Here is an 11,969-nt window from a genome sequence, read left to right as displayed (position 1 = left end):
CTTCTTCTTCTTCTTTCTCTTATTCTTCTTCTTTATTCTTATTCTTTCTCTTCTTCTTCTTCTTCTTTTCTTTCTCCTCCTTCTCCTTCTCTTTCTCCTTCTTCTTCTCCTTCTCTTTCTCCTTCTTCTTCTTCTTCTTCTCCTCCTCCTCCTTCTTCCATAGATAAAGAATTCAGGAGGGGGTTAGCTGGGAAGTTATGACTCAGGATGACTCATGAAATGAATTAGGATGTTGCAGGGACTGCAACGATCTGAAGGCTTGACTGGGGTGGAGGATCTATTCCAAGATGGCTCACTTACATGGTAATTGGCAGGAGAACTCTTCCTCACAAGGACCTCTCCATAGGCTACTGGAATGCCTTTATGACATCTAACTTCCCCCAGAGCCGGTAGTTTAAGTGAGAGAGCAAAGAGGAACGCACAATGCCTTTTAGGACCTAATTGTAAACTGTCACTTCTGTTTTATTCTATATGTCAGAAATGAGTCACTAAGTCCAGCCTGACTCAAGGGAAAGGAATCAGTCCCCACTTCTTGAAGGGAAAAATATCAAAAATTTTATGTACTTTTTTGGGGTGATTTCTTATTGTGGTAAAAATACACAACATAACATTTGCTATTTTAATCACTTTTAGGTGTACAATTCAGTGGTGTTAAGCACATTCACACTGTTGTGCAACCATCACCAATATCCATTTTCAGAATTTTCCCATTATTCCAGACGGAAGTTCTGTACTCTCTCTCCCCTGGTAACCTCTATACTACTTATATCTCAATGAAGTTGCCCATTTTATGTCCCTCACATAAGGGCAAATCACACAATATTTGGCAGTTTGTGTCTGGTTTATTTCACAGCATAATATCCTCAAGGTTCATCCATATTGTAGCATGTGTCAGAATTTCATCCTTTTAAGTCTGAATAGTATTTTATCTGTCCATACTACATTTTTGTTAATCCATTCATCAACCAATGGACACAGGTTGCTTCTGCCTTTTAGCTATTGTGAATAGCACTGCTGTGAACATCGGTGTGCATATACCTGTTTGAGTGCTTCCTTTCAATACTTTTGGGTCTATACTTAAAAGTAGAATTGTTGGGTCATATTGGCAATGCTATGTTTAACTTTCTGGGGAAAAAATTGTCACAGAAGCTGCACCATTCTATATTCCCATCAGCAGTGCTTGAGGGTTTCAATTTCTCTACATGCTTGCCAACACTTGTTATTTTCTCCTTTTTTTGGATAGTGGCACAGTATTCTCTAGGTCCACTCAAATGCTACAAATGGCAGTATTTCATTATTTTTTTATGACTAATATTCCATTGTGTGTATACACACACACCATATCTTCTTTTTTTTTCAGAACTGAAAAAGGATTTTGTTTATTGGCGGCAGGAGGATGTAAGCAATATAAAAATTGAAAGCTTATCTGGTTTTAACTGACTTTTCTTTCTCTGCTTCTCCAAGGGGAGTTAGATTTTATTTGTACATTTTCTAAGGGTCCCAATCTGCTCAGGAAATCCTTATACAGGGGGAAGCTGTGGGGCAGATTCCTAAAGTGACCCTTTGGGAGACTTTTTTTTATCAGGGCAGGAGTAATTGCTCAATGCCACCTACTTCTTTCCCTTCGGCTTCATGTGTCCTACAAAAGAGTCATTGCATGCAATGATGAACCCACTGATTTAGTGAAAAGAAGCTCTGGAAACCATTTTGCCATCTCGTCACTGGTCCAGGTCCTTCATTATTTTGCCCACGGCCAGAGGGTCTTTTTGATTTTCCGAAAATCCAGGGAACTCCTCTTCCATTAGTATTCTCAGGCCCTCCTTTGTTATATAGCCTTTATCCCCAGCAAATTTGTGAAATGTGAACATCATGGTTTCCATGGAATGTTCCATTGCAGGTGGCATTTTGGTGAGGTCTGTTGAAGCCTAGGCAGTAGGCGTGGTGGGGCTGGCAGGGACACGTGGCCAGTGAGCAGATCATTGTGGGCTGGGCGCCTTCCACACCATATCTTCTTAATCCAGTCATCTGTTGATGGGCACTTGGACAGCTTCCATGTTTGGGCTATTGTAAATAGTGGTGTTATGAACATTGGAGTGCATGTATGTTTTTGAATTAGAGTTTTTTCCTTCTGTATATATAATCAGGAGTGGAACTGCTGTATCATGTACTAGTTCAATTTTTAGTTTTTTAAGGAACTTCCATGCTGTTTTCCATAGTGGCTGCATCAATTTGCATTCCTACCAAGTTAGAAGGGTTCCATTTTTTCCATACCCTCTCCTGCATTTATTACTTGTAGACTTTTTGATGATAGCCATTCTGACTAGTGTGAAATGATACCTCATTGTGGTTTTGATATGCGTTTCTCTAATAATTAGCAATGTTGAACATCTTTTCATGTACCTATTGGTCACCAGTATGTCTTCTTTGGTGAAATGTTTATTTAGGTCTTCTGCCCTTATTTTGATTGTGTTGTTTGTTTTTGTATTGAGTTGTATGAGTTGTTTGTATATTTTGGAAATTAACCCCTTGTTATCATATCTTTTGCAAATATTTTCTCCCATTCTGTAGGTTGTCTTTTCATTTGGTTTATGGTTTCCTTTGCTGTGCAAAAGCTTTTAAGTTTGATTAGGTCCCGTTTGTTTGATTGTAGGTTTTTGATTTGTGGCTACCAAGGTGTTCATACATTTTGATTCAATTATACCTACTTGCTTTAAACTGATAGTCATTTAAGTTCAAACACATTTAAAAAGATCTACAGTTTTTACTCCTCTCCCCTATATTTTGTGTTTTTGATGTCATATTTTACACTTTTTGTTTATCCCTTCATTGTTTGTTATAGTTATAGTTGCTTTTACATTTTTTTTTTAATTCACATACTAGATTAAGTGATTTTCAGTCCTTACTATATATGTGCCTTTCCTATTGGGATTTTTCTTCTCTTATAGATTCTTACTTTCTTTCCATTTAGAAAAGACCCTTCAACATTTCTTTTAGGATAGGTTTAGTATTGCTGAATACTTTGAGTTTTTGCTTGTCTGAGAAGTTCTTTATTTCTGCCTCTTTTCTAAATGATAATTTTGCTGCATCAAGCATCCCAGGTTGTAGCTTTTTCCCTTTCGGGACTTTGAATATATCATAGCACTTCTTTCTGGCCTGCAAATTTTCCGTAGCAAATCAGCTGATAGCCTTATGGGGATTCCCTTGAATGTGACTCTTTCTCTTGCTAACTTTAGAATTTTCTCTTTATTTCTATCTTTTGCCATTTTAATTTGATACGTCTTAGCATGTCTGTTTGGGTTCATTTTCTTTGGGACCTCCCGTGCTTCTTGTACCTGGTATCCGTTTCTTTTTTTAGATTTAAGAAGTTTCCAGCTATAATTTTTTTCCAATATATTTTTGATCCCCTTTTCTCTCTCTCCTTTATCTGGAATTCCTTTCATGTCATTCTTGGCAAGTTTTATGTCATCACATAGATTTCATGTGTTGCTTTTATTTTTTTCCATCTGTCTTTCTGTCTGCTGTTTTGATGGGTGATTTTCCCATTATTCTATCTTGCAGATCACTTATGCATTCTTCTGGGTCATTTAGTCTGCTATTCATTGCTTCTAAAGTGCCTTTTATCTCAGGAACTGAATTATCTATTTTTGATTGGGTCTTCTTTATATTTTCTAGTTCCTTGTCAAAAACCACCTGTGCTTAGATCAATTCTCTTTCCTAATTCAGTTAGCATTTTTATTACCAGCGTTTTGGATTCATTGTCTGGTAGACTGATTATCTCTTTTATTGTTTATTTTTTCAGGGTTTTTCTCTTGCTCTTTCAATTTAGAGTTGTTCCTTTTGGCACTTTAGTTAAATTTCTCTGTCTCTGAGAATTTAGATGAAACTATTATGATCTTGAGGGAATGTTCTTAAGTGAGAGCATCCCTATGTAGGCTGCATGTGTTCAATGTCTTTGGCGTGAAGGCTGGATTTGATGTGGACACCAGTTATGTCTTTCGTCAGGGTGTGCTGACTACTGTCACCTTGGTAGAGGGTGTGGCTGGTGATGGAGGAGCTGGAGCCTGCCCAGGGTATGAGGCAGGACTTACTTCTTGGCTCAGTGATTATTACTGCCCTCTTAGGGATGAAGTCTGCTACCAAGTTGCTGGAGCAGAAGCCCTCATGGTCTGGCCTGGGCCATCTCTGTTTTCTTTAACTGTGTGTGTGTTTTCCTTCTCCTCACACTCGGGCCTTTGCTCCAGAGGAGGGGAGGTGATGAAGCAAGTGGAGCTTGTGTGCTTTCAGAGGTCCAGTGCACTGCCCATGTAGGCATCTAAGGCTCTGCTTAGACACAGCGCAAGATCTTGTCTCTTTCCCTACTGTGGTCATCCCAGATCTAGTGCTAAGTTGTGGTGTGGAGTGGGTGGAGCTGGAGGATTCACCTGGCTGTGACTGGGGAGTATGGAGTGGTGGTTATGGGAGTTCAAGCAGCCACACTGCTGCCAGAAGTCTGGGCTACTTCTGGGGTGTGCAAACAATTGCTGCCACCATCCCACCTGGACCACACTCTGGGCTCCCCCAGTAACCTTTGTGTCCCTAGATTGAGTCTTTTCCTAGATGCTGGCCACCCTAGATCCAGTGCCAAGATTGGCGTAGAGTGAATGCGGCTGGGATGTTTGCTTGGCTTAAACTGGGGAGTGCAGCAAGGTGGCAGCCACTAGGGCAGAACTTTCTCTGCCTTGCCTGGGGGCAAGCCAGTACCTCCAAAAATTTAAGGTTCTCCATTTTGGTTGGACCAATTTACCTTCCCACTAACAGTGTGTATCCTTTTCACCACGTCCTTGCCAGCATCTGCTGTCTCTTGTCTTCTTGATAATGGTCATTCTAATGAGAGTGAAGAGATATCTCATTGTGGTTTGATTTGCCTTTCCCTGGTGATTAGCAAGTTTGAGCATCTTTTCTTGTGCCTGCTGGCCATATTGATGAATTCTTTGGAAAACATTCTTAGTTCTTCTGTTCATTTAAAAATTGGATTGTTTGTTTTTTTGTTATGAAATTATATAAATTCCTTATATATTTTGCATTTGAATCCCTTATCCAGCATATGGTTTGCAATTATTTCCCCATTCTGTAGGTTGTCTTTTAATTAGTTTTTTATCTTGCTGTGCAGAAGCTTTTGAATTTGATGTAGTTCCACTGGTTGATTTTTGCTTTGTGTTTGTGCTCTTGGTTTCACACACACACACACGTTACCACCAAGACCAATATTAAGGAGCTTATTTCCTACATTTTCTTCTAGCAGTTTTATGATACCAGGTTTTATGTTTAAGTCTGCGATCCGTTTCAGGTTAATTTTTGTGAGTGATGTGAGGTAGGGGTTCAATTTCATTGTCCTGCATGTGTCTCTTCAGCTTTCCCACCACCATTTCTTGAGACTATCCTTTCTCCATTGGGTGTTCTTGGCTCCCTTGTCAAACAGTAGTCGACAGCATATGTTAGGATGCAATCCTGGGCTCTCTATTCTATTCCATTGGTTGATGTGTCTATTGTTCTGCCAGTGCCATGCTCCTTCTGTTTCTACGGCTTTTTAGTCTAGGTTCAGAGGCATCCCTTCAGCTTTGTTCATTTCAGGATTGCTTGGGCTACTCGGAGTCTTTTGTGGTTCCACACAAATTTTAGGATTGTTTCTTCTGGTGTTTTGATGAGGATTGCTTTGACTCTGTAGATGACTCTGTATTTGCCTATACAGCTTCCATCCCTTTACTCCTCCTCTTTTATATTTTTGATGTCACGAATTATCTTTTTATGCTGGGAATTCATTTCCAAATTGTAGTAGCTGTAGTTATTTTTGGTTCTAACCAGTTCTTGTTTTTCTCTTTGTAGTTGCCTCCTGAGACTTAGGTAAGAGCAATTGATTTCCATTCAAGGGGGGTGGGCAGGGGTATGATTCTGGGGCCACAGCTTTGGTAACAGAATGACCCAGATTTGGGCAGGGTAGTTAACATGACAGAACTGAGTTCCAGCGATGAGGCAGAGGAGACTCCCAGTGTTTCTGGCTTCTGGGCCCGTGTAGATGATCATGCCCTTCCCTGAGGTGGGGGTTGCAACAGCAGGAAAGGTGGCGACTGAGGCTTGGGTGTGCCTGTAGGACATACAACCATGGGATATACTGGTGTGGGAGACAGCAGAGTCTTCTCCAGGCCCACCTGGGAAATCATCAGCCAGTAGAGGGTGATTGTATAGGAGAGCAGAAGAGCGCTCAGACTGGTGCAGTTCACGCAGGCCTTGGGGAGGGGGGGCTGTGTGCATCCTAACCATCAGGAATGTGTAGTTCTGGGAATCAGAGACACTGCTGTCTTGGGTGGAGTGAGATCAATTCATCATGCTCACCAGCATTTATCTGGCAGGAGGAGAAAGAAAAAGCAAAGAAGGAAAACATCCTTTTAAACAGTTTGTCTTGGATGTGACCCACATTAATGCCTGTCCCTTTCCATTGGCGGTGTAGGAGACCAGAATGTGCCACCCCAAAATATACTCCTGGGGCCTAAGGGTTCTTTTGAGCTGATTATATTAAGAAACTGCAGGCACAGGTGAAGTTCTGAAAAGTGAATAGAAGTTACCCTTTTGTAAGGGAAATTTACATTTATAAAGGAAATCTCAATTTCTAAGGGTGTCTCCCTCTCTGTATGAGGACAAGTTTGACTCTAAATCACAAGAGAATCTTACCTATGGAGAAGGCACTGACTCGAATCTGCAAAATAAACATTACCCTTTTAATCCTGCTTTTCTTGTTCTCTTTCCCATAACTTGCCCACCAACCACAACACTTTGTTTGATTGAGAAGATGATATTTAATCCTGAATTCTAAGCCACCTCATTTTCCGCTGAATATCTTCCATGTATATGTTATAGTGGGACACAGGCCAGGCCAGTGATGGGCTGGTGATGTGGGTTGGTAAAAGAATTTACCAAAGGTAAAGGAGGAAAATGGGAAAGGAGTTTATGAGGTTATGCTGCCATTGACAATGGTGGGCCACAGAGATGAGTGGTGTCTGTGTGAGCCCTGAGGTTGGTTGTTGGGGTCTTTTATAAGGTAGGGTTACAAGGTGCCTGACTGGCTTGTGCACAAGGCTCTGATTGGTTATAGGTGAGGTAAGAGGTTTAGGGTCTGTGAAGGGCTGTGGGGTATAGGACTCTGATAAAGTGTGCTGAAATGAACCAGCCTGAGCTCTTGTGAGATTAGGCATTACCTAGGGCTATTCGTTTGTTAGAGTAAACACACCCGGTAAAGAATGTACTTTGTCTGCTGAGGGATCACAGGCAGAAGTGGGGGTTGTTGGACTTGGAAGGATATCAGTTGGCCCCACATATATGACGTATAAATGTCAATAAACTGCTGTTTGTTTTTCTTTCATTAATCCTTTCTTACAGGGTACTTAGGAGGGTAGTGGGAAAATTGTGTTTCCACTCCCACAGTGGGAAAGAGACACATGCCCCATCTGGATGCGTGAGTCTGAGTTATGCAGTGCTGGCTCAGGGATTCTCTCCAGCCATATCTCAGAATCTATAAAAAGTAGGGCATGAACCTTTGAGGGTCAGCTGCTTTTCACTGCCTCAGACACCCGTGTCTTCTGGTGGTGTTAGAGCATTTACACACTGACACATTGCTGAAAGGTATGAAAACTCTGTTTCTCACTTTCTCTCTTCATGTCTCTCTCTGTGCACCTGCCCCTCCAACTTCCTCCTTTTTCTTCTCAAATCTGATGCTCAAGGAAGGGAAAGTCTTAATACCTTGCTTTTATTAATCAGTTTTATCAATTAATTATATTCCAGGTACCTACTGTGTGGCAAATACTGCGTTTATTGAGCCTGTAGCACAAATAAAGCACTTAAAATTCTCTCTCTTTTTAAAAAAATTGATCCTCCCAATAGTCCTTTGGGATGGGCAGCACTTTCCCCATTCTACTCTTGAATAATGGCTCCCTGAAATGGCACCAGCGCTATCTGTTTGTAAGACAAATGGCCTGATTACTGTGGCAAGGGAAAATCCTACCTTGACAGTTGAGTCTCAGTGTCCCAAAGGAGAAAGGGTAATGTTGGAATACTTACTGTGGTTTGAAGTCTGCTTTAAGGAGTGTCTTAAGTCAGGGACTTGGTTAGGTTTGGGTAAGGGTCATGTTATGATAATTTAGAATAATTGGTGGGCACTGCTTCAAAGTGTGTCAGGGTGTGATTTGCCATTGCTATTCCTATTGAAGAATTGATGGTCTTTTAGGAAGTTTCTGGAATGAACAAAAAAGTTATTTGCAACTTATATCTTCCTGGGCAAGAGTTTTCTGGAATAGTAAAGCTATGGTGATGAAGAGATGGAATAGTAAATGCGTGTTAATGTGGACAGTGGGCTGTGGGAGTGTATTGACTCTCAACACATAAAGGGTACTGATCCAATGCAGGAAAGACCAAAATCTGGGCAGAGTAGTTACTGCGTGCTTATAAGTTAATGCTTACAAACTCCCATTTGTAATAATATCTCCCTCTCCATACTTGGGAATGGAGGGATGACTGTAAATCACAAGAAACTCATCAAGGGGGAAGGCACTGACTTAAATCTGTATAACAAACCTTACTCTTGTTTACATGCTTTTCCTGGTTCCCTCCTGTTGGGGGACATGCTGGGCTTGTGTTGCAGGTGGTAAAAGAATTTACCAGAGACAAAGAATGTTTAAGAGACAATGGAAAGTTCAAGAGATATGCTGCTATAGGCAACAGCGGGCCACACCGATGAGAGGTGTCTGTGTGAGCGCCGAGGGTGAACGTGCAGGGTCTTTTGTTGATGAAGGGGTTGTGCACACGAAGGGATAGAGGAACAGATTTTTTGATTGGCTGTAAGTGAGGTAGAGGGCTATGGTATATGGGAAGATAGTGGGATCTACAACTCCAATAAAATGGAGACATGGGTGAGACAAGCAGAGTAGTGGGATTTATGGCTCCAATAAGGAGGAGATGTGGGCTGAGAAAAGTCATCCTGAGTTATGGTGAGGTTAGCCATTTGTCAGAGCTGTTCATTCTGCTAGAGCAGACCCATGTCAGGAAAGAATGAACAGGTAGATGCCTAAGGGCTGGAAGTTTGGGGGTCACAGGGCCTTGGCAGGCACCAGTTGGCACCACACTTCCCATTACTGGCTTTCCCTGCTCCCCAACATCCTTCTTTGGTCTTTAGCTGAAGATGGTACTTTAAAGTGGTGGCTTGGGCCATCTCAAGGAGTCAGTTTTCCTGGGCATCTCCCATGTTCACCTGTTTTACATATTAACAAACTTCCTGTTTTCCCCTTGTTAATCTACATTTTATTACAGAAGGTCTCAGCCAAGACCTCAGAAAGGTAGGAGGGAAAATTATTTTTCCTTCCCTACAGAATCAAGATTTCAAACAATATGGAAAGATGACTTCAAAAAAAAAAAAAAAAACCCAATAGTAATGAGTTAAAAGGTGTGCCATTTGGGTTCTAGAAACCAGAGGCACAACTTCAGGGTTGAGAGGAACTGGTGGAGGTCATGTGCATCATTTTAGTGACCAGATCTGTAGCGGAGGTTGTGACTGGCATTGTGTAGTCTGTTATGGGTGTCACCTATTGTGATGAGCCGTGACATGTGAAAATCCATGAGAAGAAGAGGAAGGATGGGGGAGAATCCAATCAAGATATGTCAGGAACAGAAGAAAGAAACGATGCTGCTGGGTAGGTTGAAGTGAGGATGAAGGGAATTTGTGACAGCTGCCCCGAGATATCTGAAGGGTTGTCAGACATCCCATAACAGGGAGCTTAGCTCATTCCATCTTACTGTAAAGCGTATCACTAGGATGGCTAGGCAGATGTTTAGGGAAGCAGATGTTAGCTAACAAGAAAGAAAATCCTTACAGAGTGGTCCAACAGTGGGGCAGCTGCCTGCTGAAGAATGAGTTCCCCATCACCCAAGGAACGAAACAGAGGCTGAGGTACCACCATATCAGCATGTGGCAGAAGGGGCTCAGCTGGACTCTGAGGTCCTTCCCAGCTGTGAAACTGTAGTTTGTCAATATTTCTCAGTTCAGCTCTTTTCAGACTGAAATAGAAACTTCTTAGAAGCCTGAAAAAAAAAATCAGGTATAACATTGAAAAATACAAAAGTGCTTTCTAAGGCTCCTTTGATTTCTCTTTGAAATGCTAAAATACGATGTAAGCTTCTTGGTTTTGGAACTCACAACTATTCAATTCCTTCTACAGGTGATAAAACTGATAAAACACGTTCTGCCTGGAGCAAAGTTGTGTGAAAATAGATTAGGCAGTGTGTGAAAACACTTTCCATCAGCCATTTGACGGCTTTTTTTTTGAAATGCTAATGTCAATCCTACAAAGCTGTTACCTTGGAATTCACACCTATTCAATTCTACATTCAGGTAAATAAAGCATCCCCTGTGAACACAGATGTGTGAAGCCAAACTGAGGCAAACTGTAAAAGTCCTGAACCCAACCCATCCTGAGGAAGAAGGGAAATAAAGTTATCTTCCTTCTTCATCCTGTATCGTTTATTTGTGAAAATTTTGAGCTTGAAGTGCTGAAGGGGAGATAACTAAGTAGCATTAATTGAGCACCTACTACAAGCCAGGAACATATGGGGGTATTTATATTTAAATTTCCCTACAACCCAATATTTTATGTTTTATTAGATCTGTAAAAAAAATTAAACAGAAACCTGAACTAAATAGAATTGGGGAACTAGAAGGGAGAACTCTCACATCCTGCAACAATAGCAGAGCCCAACAGGAAGAAGACTCCTCTTCTTTCTTGGTAAGGACTCAGCCAATTTTAAAGCCGTGGACTCTTTGTTAATGACAGCTCTCTTAACTTCCTTTTCCTCTCTATAAAAGCATTCTCCTGCCCTTGCTATGCAGGGACTTGTGTGTGGCTCATCATGTTTACAGACCCTGAATTTCAATTCTCTGCTGACCCCAAATAAATCCATCTTTGCTGGAGAAATATGCGACCATCTATTTGCTTCAGGTTAACGTTTTGATGGTCTGTAAAAGTACTAGAGTAAACCCTAATATCTCTGGAGCTGGAGAGAAAAGAGGCGCTATGACCACGTTTTAGCCCTTTAGGGTAACTTCTTTTCTCCCCGACCTTGGAGTTCGAATGTGCTTCGTTCTCCTGGATCTGAGCTCATGCCCGTTTGCATTTGAATCTCTCCAGGCTTTATTGGGAATCTATTTTAAGGTTTTGCTCTTTCTGGATAAGGCTTTGTTTTGTACTCATTTGGCACTTCAATCTGATTTTGAGATCATACTGTTTCAACTGAAGCTGGCTGAGATGCCTTCAGTCCATTCCTTTGGGAACAAGGGCTGCTTCACTGAAACTGTGCTGGTTTTTCAGCCATTGGCCCATTTCTTTGGAATAGGAGCTGTTTTATGGAAACTGGCTGAGAAGCCTTTGGCCTAGTTCCTCCGAGACCAAGCTCTTTCCTTAAAGGTGGCTGGTATTAGATTGCAGGCTGTTTGAGCTGTAAGCTGTTTGAGGTTCAAGCTGTTTGAATTGAGCTGTTTGAAAACTATACTTTTACTCTAGAGGAAAACCTCTGAGAAATGGGATCCCAGTTACCTAAATATTTGAGCTCCCCTCTCCCCTGAGCAAGGACTCTGGGTGGTTTTATGCTTAAAAACTGCATTCCTGAAATGCAAATCAAAACCAAAATGAAATATAACCTCACAGCAGTCAGAATGGCCATCATTAAAAAGCCCACAAAAGGTAAACGCTGGAGAGGTTGTGATGGAAATGTAAATTGATGCAGCCATTATGGAGGACAGTATGGAGATTCCTCAAAAACTAAAAATAGACTTAACAGACGATCCAGCAATTCCACTCCTGGGCACATATCTGGAGGAAATATAGGTTGAAATGACACATGCACCCCAATGTTCACAGCAGCACTATTTACAATAGCCAAGACATGGAAACAAC

The 11,969-nt window shown here is 41.4% G+C and overlaps 1 pseudogene; it reads right to left on the bottom strand.

Annotated features, from left to right (window-relative positions):
- Positions 1–1,374: 1,374 nt before the first annotated feature.
- Positions 1,375–1,904, bottom strand: LOC102504295 (annotated as a pseudogene).
- Between the last annotated feature and the right edge of the window lie 10,065 nt (positions 1,905–11,969).

This window comes from Camelus ferus, chromosome 5 (assembly GCF_009834535.1).
Source record: "Camelus ferus isolate YT-003-E chromosome 5, BCGSAC_Cfer_1.0, whole genome shotgun sequence".
In the NCBI taxonomy this organism is placed as follows: Eukaryota; Metazoa; Chordata; class Mammalia; order Artiodactyla; family Camelidae; genus Camelus; species Camelus ferus.
This window is presented reverse-complemented; position numbering and strand designations above follow the sequence as displayed.